The sequence below is a fragment of the Petromyzon marinus genome, chromosome 74 (assembly GCF_048934315.1).
Source record: "Petromyzon marinus isolate PM22_M1 ecotype Great Lakes invasive population chromosome 74, UKy_Petmar_22M1.pri1.0, whole genome shotgun sequence".
Lineage (NCBI taxonomy): Eukaryota > Metazoa > Chordata > Hyperoartia > Petromyzontiformes > Petromyzontidae > Petromyzon > Petromyzon marinus.
The window spans coordinates 6457651-6475279 of NC_133740.1; the positions used below are offsets into that span (position 1 = coordinate 6457651).

General features: G+C 46.8%; 1 protein-coding gene across 1 annotated transcript in view; it reads right to left on the reverse strand.

The window, feature by feature from the left end:
- Positions 1 to 17629, reverse strand: part of LOC116958210 (uncharacterized) — a 75058-nt gene that overhangs the window by 16701 nt on the left and 40728 nt on the right. The gene's annotated exons all lie outside the window — the stretch shown is intronic.

A 17629-nucleotide genomic window follows, 5' to 3' on the forward strand; every position in this document is an offset into this window, starting at 1 on the left:
GAGACACAGAGACACACAGAGACACACAGAGACACAGAGAGACACAGAGACACACAGAGACACACAGAGAGAGACACAGAGACACAGGGTGGGACATCAGCATCACCCAGGTGCTCGCGGAGACACACAGAGACACAGAGACACACAGAGAGACACAGAGAGACACAGAGAGACACAGAGAGACACAGATATACACAGAGAGACAGAGAGACACAGAGAGAGACAGAGACAGAGAGACAGAGAGACACAGGGTGGGACATCAGCATCACCCAGCTGCTCGTGGAGACACAGAGACACACAGAGACACAGAGACACAGAGAGACACAGAGACACACAGAGACACAGAGACACAGAGAGACACAAGGTGGGACATCAGCATCACCCAGCTGCTCGCACACAGAGAGACACAGAGAGACACACAGAGACACAGAGACACACAGAGACACAGAGAGACACAGGGAGACACACAGAGACACACAGAGACACAGAGACACAGGGAGACACAGAGACACAGAGAGACACAGGGTGGGACATCAGCATCACCCAGCTGTTCGCGGAGACAGAGAGACACACAGAGACACACAGAGACACAGATACACACAGAGAGACACAGAGACACACAGAGACACAGAGAGACACAGAGACACAGAGAGACACAGAGACACAGAGACACACAAAGACACACAGAGACACAGAGAGACACACAGAGACACACAGAGACACACAGAGACAGAGAGAGAGACACAGAGACACAGAGAGACACAGAGACACAGGGAGACACACAGAGATGCAGAGATACACAGAGACACAGATATACACAGAGACACAGAGAGACACACAGAGACACACAGAGACAGAGAGATACACAGAGAGACACAGAGAGACACACAGAGACACAGAGAGACACACAGAGACACAGAGACACAGAGACACACAGAGACACAGAGACACACAGAGAGACGCACAGAGACACAGACAGAGACACAGAGAGACACAGAGACAGAGAGACACACAGACACACAGAGAGACACAGAGACACAGAGAGACACAGAGACACACAGAGACACAGAGACACACAGAGACACACAGAGACACACAGAGACAGAGAGAGACACAGAGACACAAAGAAACACACAGAGAGACACAGAGAGACACAGAGACACAAAGAGACACACAGAGACACACAGAGAGACACACAGAGAGACACACAGAGAGACACAGAGAGACACACAGAGAGACACAGAGACACAGAGAGACACAGAGAGACACAGAGACACACAGAGACACAGAGACACACAGAGACACAGAGAGACACAGATACACAGAGAGACACACAGAGACACAGAGAGACACACAGAGACACACAGAGACACAGAGAGACACAGAGACACACAGAGACACAGAGAGACACACAGAGAGACACAGAGACACACAGAGACACAGAGAGACACAGAGACACACAGAGACACAGAGACACACAGAGACACAGAGAGACACAGATACACAGAGAGACACACAGAGACACAGAGAGACACACAGAGACACAGAGAGACACAGAGAGACACAGAGACACACAGAGACACAGAGACACACAGAGACACAGAGAGACACACAGAGACACAGAGACACAGGGAGACACACAGAGATGCAGAGATACACAGAGACACAGATATACACAGAGACACACAGAGACACACAGAGACAGAGAGATACACAGAGAGACACAGAGAGACACACAGAGACACAGAGAGACACACAGAGACACAGAGACACACAGAGACACAGAGACACACAAAGAGACACACAGAGACACAGACAGAGACACAGAGAGACACAGAGACACACAGAGACACAGGGTGGGACATCAGCATCACCCAGCTGCTCGTGGAGACACAGGGAGACACAAAGACACACAAAGACACAGAGAGACACAGAGAGACACAGAGACACAGAGAGACACAGAGACACAGAGAGACACAGAGACACAGAGAGACACACAGAGACACAGAGACAAAGAGACACACAGACACACAGAGAGACACAGAGACACAGAGACACAGAGACACAGAGAGACACAGAGACACAGAGAGACACAGAGACACAGAGAGACACACAGAGACACAGAGACAGAGAGACACACAGACACACAGAGAGACACAGAGACACAGAGACACAGAGACACACAGAGACACAGAGAGACACAAAGAGACACAGAGACACAGAGAGACACAGAGACACAGAGAGACACACAGAGACACAGAGACAGAGAGACACACAGACACACAGAGAGACACAGAGACACAGAGAGACACAGAGACACAGAGACACAGATACACACAGAGACACACAGAGACACACAGAGAGACACACAGAGACACAGAGACACACAGAGACACAGAGAGACACACAGAGACACACAGAGACACACAGAGACAGAGAGAGACACAGAGACACAAAGAGACACACAGAGAGACACAGAGAGACACAGAGACACAAAGAGACACACAGAGACACAGAGAGAGACACACAGAGAGACACACAGAGAGACACAGAGAGACACACAGAGAGACACAGAGACACAGAGAGACACATAGAGACACAGGGAGACACACAGAGACACACAGAGACACAGAGAGACACAGAGACACACAGAGACACAGAGACACACAGAGACACAGAGAGACACAGAGACACAGAGAGACACACAGAGACACAGAGAGACACACAGAGACACACAGAGACACAGAGAGACACAGAGAGACACAGAGACACAGAGACACAGAGAGACACACAGAGACAGAGACACACAGAGACACAGAGAGACACACAGAGACACAGAGAGACAGAGAGAGACACACAGAGACACACAGAGACAGAGAGAGACACACAGAGACACAGAGACACACAGAGACACACAGAGACAGAGAGAGACACACAGAGACACACAGAGACAGAGAGAGAGACACACAGAGACACACAGAGACACAGAGACACAGAGAGACACAGAGACACAGAGAGACACACAGAGACACAGAGACAGAGAGACACACAGACACACACAGAGACACAGAGACACAGAGACACACAGAGACACAGAGAGACACAAAGAGACACAGAGACACAGAGAGACACAGAGACACAGAGAGACACACAGAGACACAGAGACAGAGAGACACACAGACACACAGAGAGACACAGAGACACAGAGAGACACAGAGACACAGAGACACAGATACACACAGAGACACACAGAGACACACAGAGAGACACACAGAGACACAGAGACACACAGAGACACAGAGAGACACACAGAGACACACAGAGACACACAGAGACAGAGAGAGACACAGAGACACAAAGAGACACACAGAGAGACACAGAGAGACACAGAGACACAAAGAGACACACAGAGACACAGAGAGAGACACACAGAGAGACACACAGAGAGACACACAGAGAGACACAGAGACACAGAGAGACACATAGAGACACAGGGAGACACACAGAGACACACAGAGACACAGAGAGACACAGAGACACACAGAGACACAGAGACACACAGAGACACAGAGAGACACAGAGACACAGAGAGACACACAGAGACACAGAGAGACACACAGAGACACACAGAGACACAGAGAGACACAGAGAGACACAGAGACACAGAGACACAGAGAGACACACAGAGACAGAGACACACAGAGACACAGAGAGACACACAGAGACACAGAGAGACAGAGAGAGACACACAGAGACACACAGAGACAGAGAGAGACACACAGAGACACAGAGACACACAGAGACACACAGAGACAGAGAGAGACACACAGAGACACACAGAGACAGAGAGAGAGACACACAGAGACACACAGAGACACAGAGACACACAGAGACACAGAGACACACAGAGACACACAGAGAGACACAGGGAGACACACAGAGACACAGAGACACACAGAGACACACAGAGACACAGAGAGACACAGAGAAACACAGAGAGACACAGAGAGACACAGAGAGACACACAGAGGCACAGAGAGAGACACAGAGAGACACACAGAGACACAGAGAGAGACACACAAAGACACAGAGAGACACACAGAGACACAGAGAGACACAGAGACACAGAGAGACACACAGAGACACAGAGACACAGAGATACACAGAGACACAGAGATACACAGAGACACAGAGACACACAGAGACACAGAGAGACACAGAGACACAGAGACAGAGAGACACACAGAGACACAGAGAGACACACAGAGACACAGAGAGACACGCAGAGACACACAGAGACACAGAGAGACACAGAGAGACACAGAGAGAGACACAGAGAGAGAGAGACACAGAGAGAGACACACAGAGAAACACACAGAGACACAGAGACAGAGAGAGACACAGAGAGATACAGAGACACAGAGAGACAGAGAGAGAAAGACACAGAGAGACACAGAGAGAGACACGGAGAGACACAGAGAGAGACAGAGAGAGACAGATGAGATACAGAGAGACACAGAGAGACACAGAAAGAGAGAGACACAGATAGACAGAGAGAAAGAGAGAGACATTCTGCTGCCCGCTGAGACAGAGAGACAGAGAAGATACAGAGAGAGACAGAGAGACACAGAGATAGAGACAGAGACACACAGAGAGAGACAGAGGAGATCGTGATAGAGACACAGAGACACACAGAGAGACACACAGAGAGAGACACAGAGAGATGAAGTGGGAATCGCTGATGACGAAAATCTGAACCGGTCCTGAGCCTCCCCAAGGTCCACTCAAATGAATACTTGGTGTAGCGGTGAAGCGTAGTGAACATCGCCACTGGTGGAGAGACAAAGGCGGCCGGGGGTGGTGCTGGCCACCCACCCCCTCGTGTGCCACAGTGCCGGTAGCCTTCACAGGCGCTGCTACTCGCTACTAACAGCACTTGCCGCTACAGCCTGTTAGAGGCTACACGGGGGACCTTTGTCTTTGTGTTGTGAGCTGCTAATATGACGTCGCAGCATCGGTTGCTTAATGACGTAACAGTGATGTCGTCATCAACAACAAACAGTAGCAGCAGCAGTGGTATCATCATCATCAACAACATCAACAACAACAACAATAGTAACAGTGTCATCAACAACAACAATAGTAACAGTGGCATCAACAACAACAACAATAGTAACAGTGGCATCAACAACAACAACAACATCAACAACAACAATAGTAACAGTGTCATCAACAACAACAACAATAGTAACAGTGGCATCAACAACAACAACATCAACAACAACAACAATAGTAACAGTGTCATCAACAACAACAACAATAGTAACAGTGGCATCAACAACAACAACATCAACAACAATAGTAACAGTGGCATCAACAACAACAACAACATCATCAACAACAACAACAATAGTAACAGTGGCATCAACAACAACAACATCAACAACATCAACAATAGTAACAGTGGCATCAACAACAACAACAACAATAGTAACAGTGTCATCAACAACAACAACAACATCATCAACAACAACAACAATAGTAACAGTGGCATCAACAACATCAACAACAACAACATCAACAACATCAACAACAACAACAACATCAACAACAACAACAATAGTAACAGTGGCATCAACAACATCAACAACAACAACAACATTAACAACAACAACATCAACAACAACAATAGTAACAGTGGCATCAACAACATCAACAACATCAACAACAACAACATCAACAACAACAATAGTAACAGTGGCATCAACAACATCAACAACATCAACAACAACAACATCAACAACATCAACAACAACAACATCAACAACAACAACAATAGTAACAGTGGCATCAACAACAACAACATCAACAATAGTAACAGTGGCATCAACAACAACAACATCAACAACAACAAGAATAGTAACAGTGGCATCAACAACATCAACAACAACAACAACATCAACAACATCAACAACAACAACAATAACAACAACATCAAGAACATCAACAACAACAACAATAGCAAGGCCATAGCAAGAGTGAACATTTGGGGGGATCAAATCTTCCAGGGTGTCTGGGGGTCGTCGTCCCCCGTCCCCCCCGCCCCCCCCCCCCCCCCCCCCCCCCAGAAAAACAAATCTAAACTTTAAATCTCATTTCCTGCCTAAAATTTTTAAAAAGAATTCACTAACACACAGGATAGACTTTTCACGTATTTTTTTTTACAATAATGTCTAATGGTGTTAGACATTATACATTTTCTTGTTTGAATGTAAGTAATGGCAGAGATTAGGGATTAAGAAAGCACAATCATAACCAAAATCATATAATCAATCAAATATTTTATAGCAATATATTGGGGGAGGGGACATTTTGAGCATGTTTTAATATTGGTGGGGATGGGTCCCCCCCCAAAATCTATATTATAATAACAGAAGCCACAACTAACCACTTATATCAACAGTAGCAGCAGTGGTAATTGAACTGTGCATCAGTATAGCAACAGCAGTAACACAAACTCCACTCACTCACTCTGTAGAACAGGGCTAGAACACACAAACTCCACTCACTTACTCTGTAGAACAGGGGTAGAACACACAAACTCCACCAACTCTGTAGAACAGGGCTAGAACACACAAACTCCACTCACTCTGTAGAACAGGCTAGTACACACAAACTCCACTCACTCACTCTGTAGAACAGGAGTAGAACACACAAACTCCAATTACTCACTCTGTAGAACAGGGGTAGAACACACAAACTCCACCAACTCTGTAGAACAGGGCTAGAACACACAAACTCCACTCACTCACTCTGTAGAACAGGAGTAGAACACACAAACTCCACTAACTCTGTAGAACAGGGCTAGAACACACAAACTCCACTCACTCACTCTGTAGAACAGGAGTAGAACACACAAACTCCACTCACTCACTCTGTAGAACAGGAGTGGAACACACAAACTCCACTCACTCTGTAGAACAGGAGTAGAACACACAAACACCACTCACTCACTCTGTAGAACAGGGGTAGACCACACAAACTCCACTCACTCACTCTGTAGAACAGGGGTTGACCACACAAACTCCACTCACTCACTCTGTAGAACAGGGCTAGAACACACAAACTCCACTCACTCTGTGGAACAGGGCTAGAACACACAAACTCCACTCACTCACTCTGTAGAACAGGAATAGAACACACAAACTCCACTCACTCTGTAGAACAGGGCTAGAACACACAAACTGCACTCACTCACTCTATAGAACAGGGCTAGAACACACAAACTTCACTCACTCTGTAGAACAGGAGTAGAACACACAAACTCCAATCACTCACTCTGTAGAACAGGGCTAGAACACACAAACTCCACTAACTCACTCTGTAGAACAGGAGTAGAACACACACACACTCCAATCACTCTGTAGAACAGGGGTAGAACACACAAACTCCACTCACTCGGTAGAACAGGAGTAGAACACACAAACTCCACTCACTCACTCTGTAGAACAGGGATAGAAGACACAAACTCCACTCACTCTCTCTGTAGAACAGGGGTAGAACACGCAAACTCCACTCACTCTCACTGTAGAACAGGGATAGAACACACAAACTCAACTCACTCTCTCTGTAGAACAGGGCTAGAACACACAAACTCCACTAACTCTGTAGAACAGGAGTAGACCACACAAACTCCGCTGACTCCCTCTGTAGAACAGGAGTAGAACACACAAACTCCACTCACTCTGTAGAACAGGGCTAGAACACACAAACTCCACTCACTCTGTAGAACAGGGCTAGAACACACAAACTCCACTCACTCTGTAGAACAGGAGTAGAACACACAAACTCCACTCACTCTGTGGAACAGGGCTAGAACACACAAACTCCACTCACTCACTCTGTAGAACAGGGATAGAACACCCAAACTCCACTCACTCTCTCTGTAGAACAGGGGTACAACACGCAAACTCCACTCACTCTCACTGTAGAACAGGGATAGAACACACAAACCCCACTCACTCTCTCTGTAGAACAGGGCTAGAACACACAAACTCCACTAACTCTGTAGAACAGGAGTAGACCACACAAACTCCGCTGACTCGCTCTGTAGAACAGGGTTAGAACACACAAACTCCACTCACTCTGTAGAACAGGAGTAGAACACACAAACTCCACTCACTCTGTAGAACAGGGCTAGAACACACAAACTCCACTCACTCTGTAGAACAGGGCTAGAACACACAAACTCCACTCACTCACTCTGTAGAACAGGGCTAGAACACACAAACTCCACTCACTCACTCTGTAGAACAGGGGTAGAACACACAAACTCCACTCACTCACTCTGTAGAACAGGAGTAGAACACACAAACTCCACTCACTCTGTAGAACGGGGTTAGAACACACAAACTCCAGTCACTCACTCTGTAGAACAGGAGTAGAACACACAAACTCCACTCACTCTGCAGAACAGGAGTAGAACACACAAACTCCACTCACTATCTCTGTAGAACAGGGCTAGAACACACAAACTCCACTAACTCTGTAGAACAGGAGTAGAACACACAAACTCCGCTGACTCCCTCTGTAGAACAGTGGTAGAACACACAAACTCCACTCACTCTGTAGAACAGGGCTAGAACACACAAACTCCACTCACTCACTCTGTAGAACAGGGCTAGAACACACAAACTCCACTCACTCACTCTGTAGAACAGAAGTAGAACACACAAACTCCACTCACTCACTCTGTAGAACAGGGGTAGAACACACAAACTCCACTCACTCACTTTGTAGAACAGGAGTAGAACACACAAACTCCACTAACTCACTTTGTATAACAGGAGTAGAACACACAAACTTCACTCACTCACTCTGCAGAACAGGAGTAGAACACACAAACTTCACTCACTCACTCTGTAGAACAGGGCTAGAACACACAAACTCCACTTCGTCACTCTGTAGAACAGGGCTAGTACACACAAACTCCACTCACTCACTCTGTAGAACAGGGCTAGAACACATAAACTCCACTCACTCACTCTGTGTAACAGGGCTAGAACACACAAACTCCACTCACTCTGTAGAACAGGAGTAGAACACACAAACTCCACCCACTCACTCTGTAGCACAGGGCTAGAACACACAAATTCCACTCACTCTGTAGAACAGGGGTGGAACACACAATCTCCACTCACTCACTCTGTAGAACAGGGCTAGAACACACAAACTCCACTCACTCTGTAGAACAGGGCTAGAACACACAAACTCCACTCACTCACTCTGTAGAACAGGAGTAGAACACACAAACTCCACTCACTCACTCTGTAGAACAGGGATAGAACACACAAATTCCACTCACTCTCTCTGTAGAACAGGGGTACAACACGCAAACTCCACTCACTCTCACTGTAGAACAGGGATAGAACACACAAACCCCACTCACTCTCTCTGTAGAACAGGGCTAGAACACACAAACTCCACTAACTCTGTAGAACAGGAGTAGACCACACAAACTCCGCTGACTCCCTCTGTAGAACAGGGGTAGAACACACAAACTCCACTCACACTGTAGAACAGGAGTAGACCACACAAACTCCACTCACTCTTTACAACAGGGCTAGAACAAACAAACCCCACTCACTCTGTAGAACAGGAGTAGAACACACAAACTTCACTCACTCACTCTGCAGAACAGGAGTAGAACACACAAACTTCACTCACTCACTCTGTAGAACAGGGCTAGAACACACAAACTCCACTTCGTCACTCTGTAGAACAGGACTAGTACACACAAACTCCACTCACTCACTCTGTAGAACAGGGCTAGAACACATAAACTCCACTCACTCACTCTGTATAACAGGGCTAGAACACACAAACTCCACTCACTCTGTAGAACAGGAGTAGAACACACAAACTCCACCCACTCACTCTGTAGCACAGGGCTAGAACACACAAATTCCACTCACTCTGTAGAACTGGGCTAGAACACACAAACTCCACTCACTCACTCTGTAGAACAGGGCTAGAACATACAAACTCCACTCACTCACTCTCTAGAACAGGGTTAGAACACACAAACTCCACTCACTCACTCTGTAGAACAGGGATAGACCACACAAACGCCACTCACTCTGTAAAACAGGAGTAGACCACACAAACTCCACTCACTCTGTAGAACAGGGGTAGAACACACAAACTCCACTCACTCACTCTGTAGAACAGCAGTAGAACACACAAACTCCACTCACTCACTCTGTAGAACAGGGGTAGAACACACAAACTCCACTCACTCTGTAGAACGGGGTTAGAACACACAAACTCCAGTCACTAACTCTGTAGAACAGCAGTAGAACACACAAACTCCACTCACTCTGCAGAACAGGGCTAGAACACACAAACTCCACTCACTCACTCTGTAGAGCAGGGCTAGAACACAAAAACCCAACTCACTCACTGTAGAACAGGGCTAGAATACACAAACTCCACTCACTCTGCAGAACAGGAGTAGAACACACAAACTCCACTCACTCTGTAGAACAGGGCTAAAACACACAAACTCCACTCACTCTCTCTGTAGAACAGGCATAGAACACACAAACTCCACTCACTCTGTAGAACAGGAGTAGAACACACAAACTCCACTAACTCTGTAGAACAGGAGTAGAACACACAAACTCCGCTGACTCCCTCTGTAGAACAGGGGTAGAACACACAAACTCCACTCACACTGTAGAACAGGAGTAGAACACACAAACTCCACTCACTCACTCTGTATAACAGGGCTAGAACACACAAACTCCACTCACTCTGTAGAACAGGAGTAGAACACACAAACTCCACCCACTCACTCTGTAGCACAGGGCTAGAACACACAAATTCCACTCACTCTGTAGAACAGGGCTAGAACACACAAACTCCACTCACTCACTCAGTAGAACACGGCTAGAACACACAAACTCCACTCACTCACTCTGTAGAACAGGGATAGACCACACAAACGCCACTCACTCTGTAGAACAGGAGTAGACCACACAAACTCCACTCACTCTGTAGAACAGGGGTAGAACACACAAACTCCACTCACTCACTCTGTAGAACAGGAGTAGACCACACAAACTCCACTCACTCTGTAGAACAGGGATAGAACACACAAACTCCACTCACTCCCTCTGTAGAACAGGGGTAGAACACACAAACTCCACTCACTCACTCTGTAGAAGAGGGCTAGAACACACAAACTCCACTCACTCACTCTGTAGAACAGGGCTAGAACACACAAACTCCACTAACTCACTCTGTAGAACAGGGCTAGAACACACAAACCCAACTCACTCACTGTAGAACAGGGCTAGAACACACAAACTCCACTCACTCTGTAGAACAGGAGTAGAACACACAAACTCCATTCACTCTGTAGAACAGGAGTAGAACACACAAACTCCACTAACTCACTCTGTAGAACAGGGCTAGAACACACAAACTCCACTCACTCACTCTGTAGAACAGGGCTAGAACACACAAACTCCACTCACTCTGTAGAACAGGGCTAGAACACACAAACTCCGCTCACTCACTCTTTAGAACAGGGCTTGAACACACAAACTCCACTCAGTCTGTAGAACAGGAGTAGAACACACAAACTCCACTCACTCTGTAGACCAGGGCTAGAACACACAAACTCCACTCACTCACTCTGTAGAACAGGAGTAGAACACACAAACTCCACTCACTCACTCTGTAGAACAGGGCTAGAACACACAAACTCCACTCACTCACTCTGTAGAACAGGGCTAAAACACACAAACTCCACTCACTCACTCTGTAGAACAGGAGTAGAACACACAAACTCCACTCACTCACTCTGTAGACCAGGGCTAGAACACACAAACTCCACTCACTCACTCTGTAGAACAGGAGTAGAACACACAAACTCCACTCACTCACTCTGTAGAACAGGGCTAGAACACACAAACTCCACTCACTCTGTGGAACAGGGCTAGAACACACAAACTCCACTCACTCTCTCTGTAGAACAGGAATAGAACACACAAACTCCACTCACTCACTCTGTAGAACAGGGCTAGAGCACACAAACTCCACTCACTCACTCTGTAGAACAGGGCTAAAACACACAAACTCCACTCACTCACTCTGTAGAACAGGAGTAGAACACACAAACTCCACTCACTCACTCTGTAGAACATGGCTAAAACACACAAACTCTACTCACTCACTCTGTAGAACAGGGGTAGAACACACAAACTCCACTCACTCTGTAGACAAGGCTAGAACACACAAACTCCACTCACTCACTCTGTAGAACAGGGCTAGAACACACAAACTCCACTCACTCACTCTGTAGAACAGGGCTAGAACACACAAACTCCACTGACACTGTAGAACAGGAGTAGACCACACAAACTCCGCTCACTCACTCTTTAGAACAGGACTAGAACACACAAACTCCACTCACACGGTAGAACAGGAGTAGACCACACAAACTCCGCTCACTCACTCTTTAGAACAGGGCTTGAACACACAAACTCCACTCAGTCTGTAGAACAGGAGTAGAACACACAAACTCCACTCACTCACTCTGTAGAACAGGAGTAGAACACACAAACTCCACTTCGTCACTCTGTAGAACAGGACTAGTACACACAAACTCCACTCACTCACTCTGTAGAACAGGGCTAGAACACATAAACTCCACTCACTCACTCTGTATAACAGGGCTAGAACACACAAACTCCACTCACTCTGTAGAACAGGAGTAGAACACACAAACTCCACCCACTCACTCTGTAGCACAGGGCTAGAACACACAAATTCCACTCACTCTGTAGAACTGGGCTAGAACACACAAACTCCACTCACTCACTCTGTAGAACAGGGCTAGAACACACAAACTCCACTCACTCACTCTCTAGAACAGGGTTAGAACACACAAACTCCACTCACTCACTCTGTAGAACAGGGATAGACCACACAAACGCCACTCACTCTGTAGAACAGGAGTAGACCACACAAACTCCACTCACTCTGTAGAACAGGGGTAGAACACACAAACTCCACTCACTCACTCTGTAGAACAGGGGTAGAACACACAAACTCCACTCACTCTGTAGAACGGGGTTAGAACACACAAACTCCAGTCACTAACTCTGTAGAACAGCAGTAGAACACACAAACTCCACTCACTCTGCAGAACAGGGCTAGAACACACAAACTCCACTCACTCACTCTGTAGAGCAGGGCTAGAACACAAAAACCCAACTCACTCACTGTAGAACAGGGCTAGAATACACAAACTCCACTCACTCTGTAGAACAGGAGTAGAACACACAAACTCCACTCACTCTGTAGAACAGGGGTAGAACACACAAACTCCACTCACTCACTCTGTAGAACAGGAGTAGAACACACAAACTCCACTCACTCACTGTAGAACAGGAGTAGAACACACAAACTCCACTCACTCTGTAGAACAGGAGTAGAACACACAAACTCCACTCACTCACTCTGTAGAACAGGGCTAGAACACACAAACTCCACTCACTCTGCAGAACAGGAGTAGAACACACAAACTCCACTCACTCTGTAGAACAGAGCTAGAACACACAAACTCCACTCACTCTCTCTGTAGAACAGGCATAGAACACACAAACTCCACTCACTCTGTAGAACAGGAGTAGAACACACAAACTCCGCTGACTCCCTCTGTAGAACAGGGGTAGAACACACAAACTCCACTAACTCTGTAGAACAGGAGTAGAACACACAAACTCCACTCACTCACTCTGTAGAACAGGGGTAGAACACACAAACTCCGCTGACTCCCTCTGTAGAACAGGAGTAGAACACACAAACTCCACTCACACTGTAGAACAGGAGTAGAACACACAAACTCCACTCACTCTGTAGAACAGGGCTAGAACACACAAACTCCGCTCACTCACTCTGTAGAACAGGGCTAGAACACATAAACTCCACTCACTCACTCTGTATAACAGGGCTAGAACACACAAACTCCACTCACTCTGTAGAACAGGAGTAGAACACACAAACTCCACCCACTCACTCTGTAGCACAGGGCTAGAACACACAAATTCCACTCACTCTGTAGAACAGGGCTAGAACACACAAACTCCACTCACTCACTCAGTAGAACACGGCTAGAACACACAAACTCCACTCACTCACTCTGTAGAACAGGGTTAGAACACACAAACTCCACTCACTCACTCTGTAGAACAGGGATAGACCACACAAACGCCACTCACTCTGTAGAACAGGAGTAGACCACACAAACTCCACTCACTCTGTAGAACAGGGGTAGAACACACAAACTCCACTCACTCACTCTGTAGAACAGGAGTAGACCACACAAACTCCACTCACTCTGTAGAACAGGAGTAGAACACACAAACTCCACTCACTCACTCTGTAGAACAGGGCTAGAACACACAAACTCCACTCACTCTGTGGAACAGGGCTAGAACACACAAACTCCACTCACTCTCTCTGTAGAACAGGAATAGAACACACAAACTCCACTCACTCACTCTGTAGAACAGGGCTAGAACACACAAACTCCACTCACTCACTCTGTAGAACAGGGCTAAAACACACAAACTCCACTCACTCACTCTGTAGAACAGGAGTAGAACACACAAACTCCACTCACTCACTCTGTAGAACATGGCTAAAACACACAAACTCTACTCACTCACTCTGTAGAACAGGGGTAGAACACACAAACTCCACTCACTCTGTAGACAAGGCTAGAACACACAAACTCCACTCACTCACTCTGTAGAACAGGGCTAGAACACACAAACTCCACTCACTCACTCTGTAGAACAGGGCTAGAACACACAAACTCCACTGACACTGTAGAACAGGAGTAGACCACACAAACTCCGCTCACTCACTCTTTAGAACAGGACTAGAACACACAAACTCCACTCACACGGTAGAACAGGAGTAGACCACACAAACTCCGCTCACTCACTCTTTAGAACAGGGCTTGAACACACAAACTCCACTCAGTCTGTAGAACAGCAGTAGAACACACAAACTCTACTCACGCACTCTGTGGAACAGGGGTAAAACACACAAACTCCACTCACTCTGTAGAACAGGAGTAGAACACACAAACTCCACTCACTCACTCTGCAGAACAGGAGTAGAACACACAAACTCCACTCACTCTGTAGAACAGGGCTAGAACACACAAACACCACTCACTCTGTAGAACAGGGCTAGAACACACAAACTCCACTCACTCACTCTGTAGAACAGGGCTAGAACACAAAAACTCCACTCGCTCACTCTGTAGAACAGGGCTAGTACACACAAACTCCACTCACTCACTCTGTAGAACAGGGCTAGAACACACAAACTCCACTCACTCACTCTGTAGAACAGGGCTAGAACACACAAACTCCACTCACTCTGTAGAACAGGGCTAGAACACACAAACTCCACCCACTCACTCTGTAGCACAGGGCTAGAACACACAAACTCCACTCACTCTGTAGAACAGGGCTAGAACACACAAACTCCACTCACTCACTCTGTAGAACAGGGCTAGAACACACAAACTCCACTCACTCTGTAGAACAGGGGTAGAACACAAACACCACTCACTCACTCTGTAGAACAGGGCTAGAACACACAAACTCCACTCACTCTGTAGAACAGGGCTAGAACACACAAACTCCACTCACTCATTCTGTAGAACAGGGCTAGAACACACAAACCCCACTCACTCTGTAGAACAGGAGTAGAACACACACACTCCAATCACTCTGTAGAACAGGAGTAGAACACACAAACTCCACTCACTCACTCTGTAGAACAGGGCTAGAACATACAAACTCCACTCACTCACTCTGTAGTACAGGAGTAGAACACACAAACTCCACTCACTCCGTAGAACAGGGCTAGAACACACAAACACCACTCACTCTGTAGAACAGGGCAAGAACACACAAACTCCACTCACTCACTCTGTAGAACAGGGCTAGAACACACAAACTCCACTCGCTCACTCTGTAGAACAGGGCTAGTAAACACAAACTCCACTCACTCACTCTGTAGAACAGGGCTAGAACACACAAACTCCACTCACTCACTCTGTAGAACAGGACTAAAACACACAAACTCCACTCACTCTGTAGAACAGGGCTAGAACACACAAACTCCACCCACTCACTCTGTAGCACAGGGCTAGAACACACAAACTCCACTCACTCTGTAGAACAGGGCTAGAACACACAAACTCCACTCACTCTGTAGAACAGGGCTAGAACACACAAACTCCACTCACTCTGTAGAACAGGGATGAACACACAAACTCCACTCACTCTGTAGAACAGGGGTAGAACACACAAACTCCACTCAGACACTCTGTAGAACAGGGGTAGAACACACAAACTCCACTCACTCTGTAGAACAGGAGTAGAACACACAAACACCACTCACTCTGTAGAACAGGAGTAGAACACACAAACTCCACCCACTCACTCTGTAGAACAGGGGTAGATCACACAAACTCCACTCACTCTGTAGAACAGGAGTAGAACACACAAACACCACTCACTCTGTAGAACAGGAGTAGAACACACAAACTCCACTCACTCACTCTGTAGAACAGGGCTAGAACACACAAACTCCACTCACTCTGTAGAACAGGAGTAGAACACACAAACTCCACTCACTCACTCTGTAGAACAGGGCTAGAACACACAAACTCCACTCACTCTGTAGAACAGGAGTAGAACACACAAACTCTACTCACGCACTCTGTGGAACAGGGGTAAAACACACAAACTCCACTCACTCTGTAGAACAGGAGTAGAACACACAAACTCCACTCACTTACTCTGTAGAACAGGACTAGAACACACAAACTCCACTCACTCTGTAGAACAGGAGTAGAACACACAAACTCCACTCACTCTGTAGAACAGGGCTAGAACACACAAACTCCACTCACTCACTCTGTAGAACAGGGATAGAACACACAAACTCCACTCACTCTCTCTGTAGAACAGGGGTAGAACACACAAACTCCACTCACCCTCTCTGTAGAACAGGGATAGAACACACAAACTCCACTCACTCTCTCTGTAGAACAGGGCTAGAACACACAAACTCCACTAACTCTGTAGAACAGGAGTAGAACACACAAACTCCACTCACTCACTCTGTAGAACAGGAGTAGAACACACAAACTCCACTCACTCACTCTGTAGAACATGGCTAAAACACACAAACTCTACTCACTCACTCTGTAGAACAGGGGTAGAACACACAAACTCCACTCACTCTGTAGACAAGGATAGAACACACAAACTCCACTCACTCACTCTGTAGAACAGGGCTAGAACACACAAACTCCACTCACTCACTCTGTAGAACAGGGCTAGAACACACAAACTCCACTGACACTGTAGAACAGGAGTAGACCACACAAACTCCGCTCACTCACTCTTTAGAACAGGACTAGAACACACAAACTCCACTCACACGGTAGAACAGGAGTAGAACACACAAACTCCACTCACTCTGTAGAACAGGGCTAGAACACACAAACTCCACTCACTCACTCTGT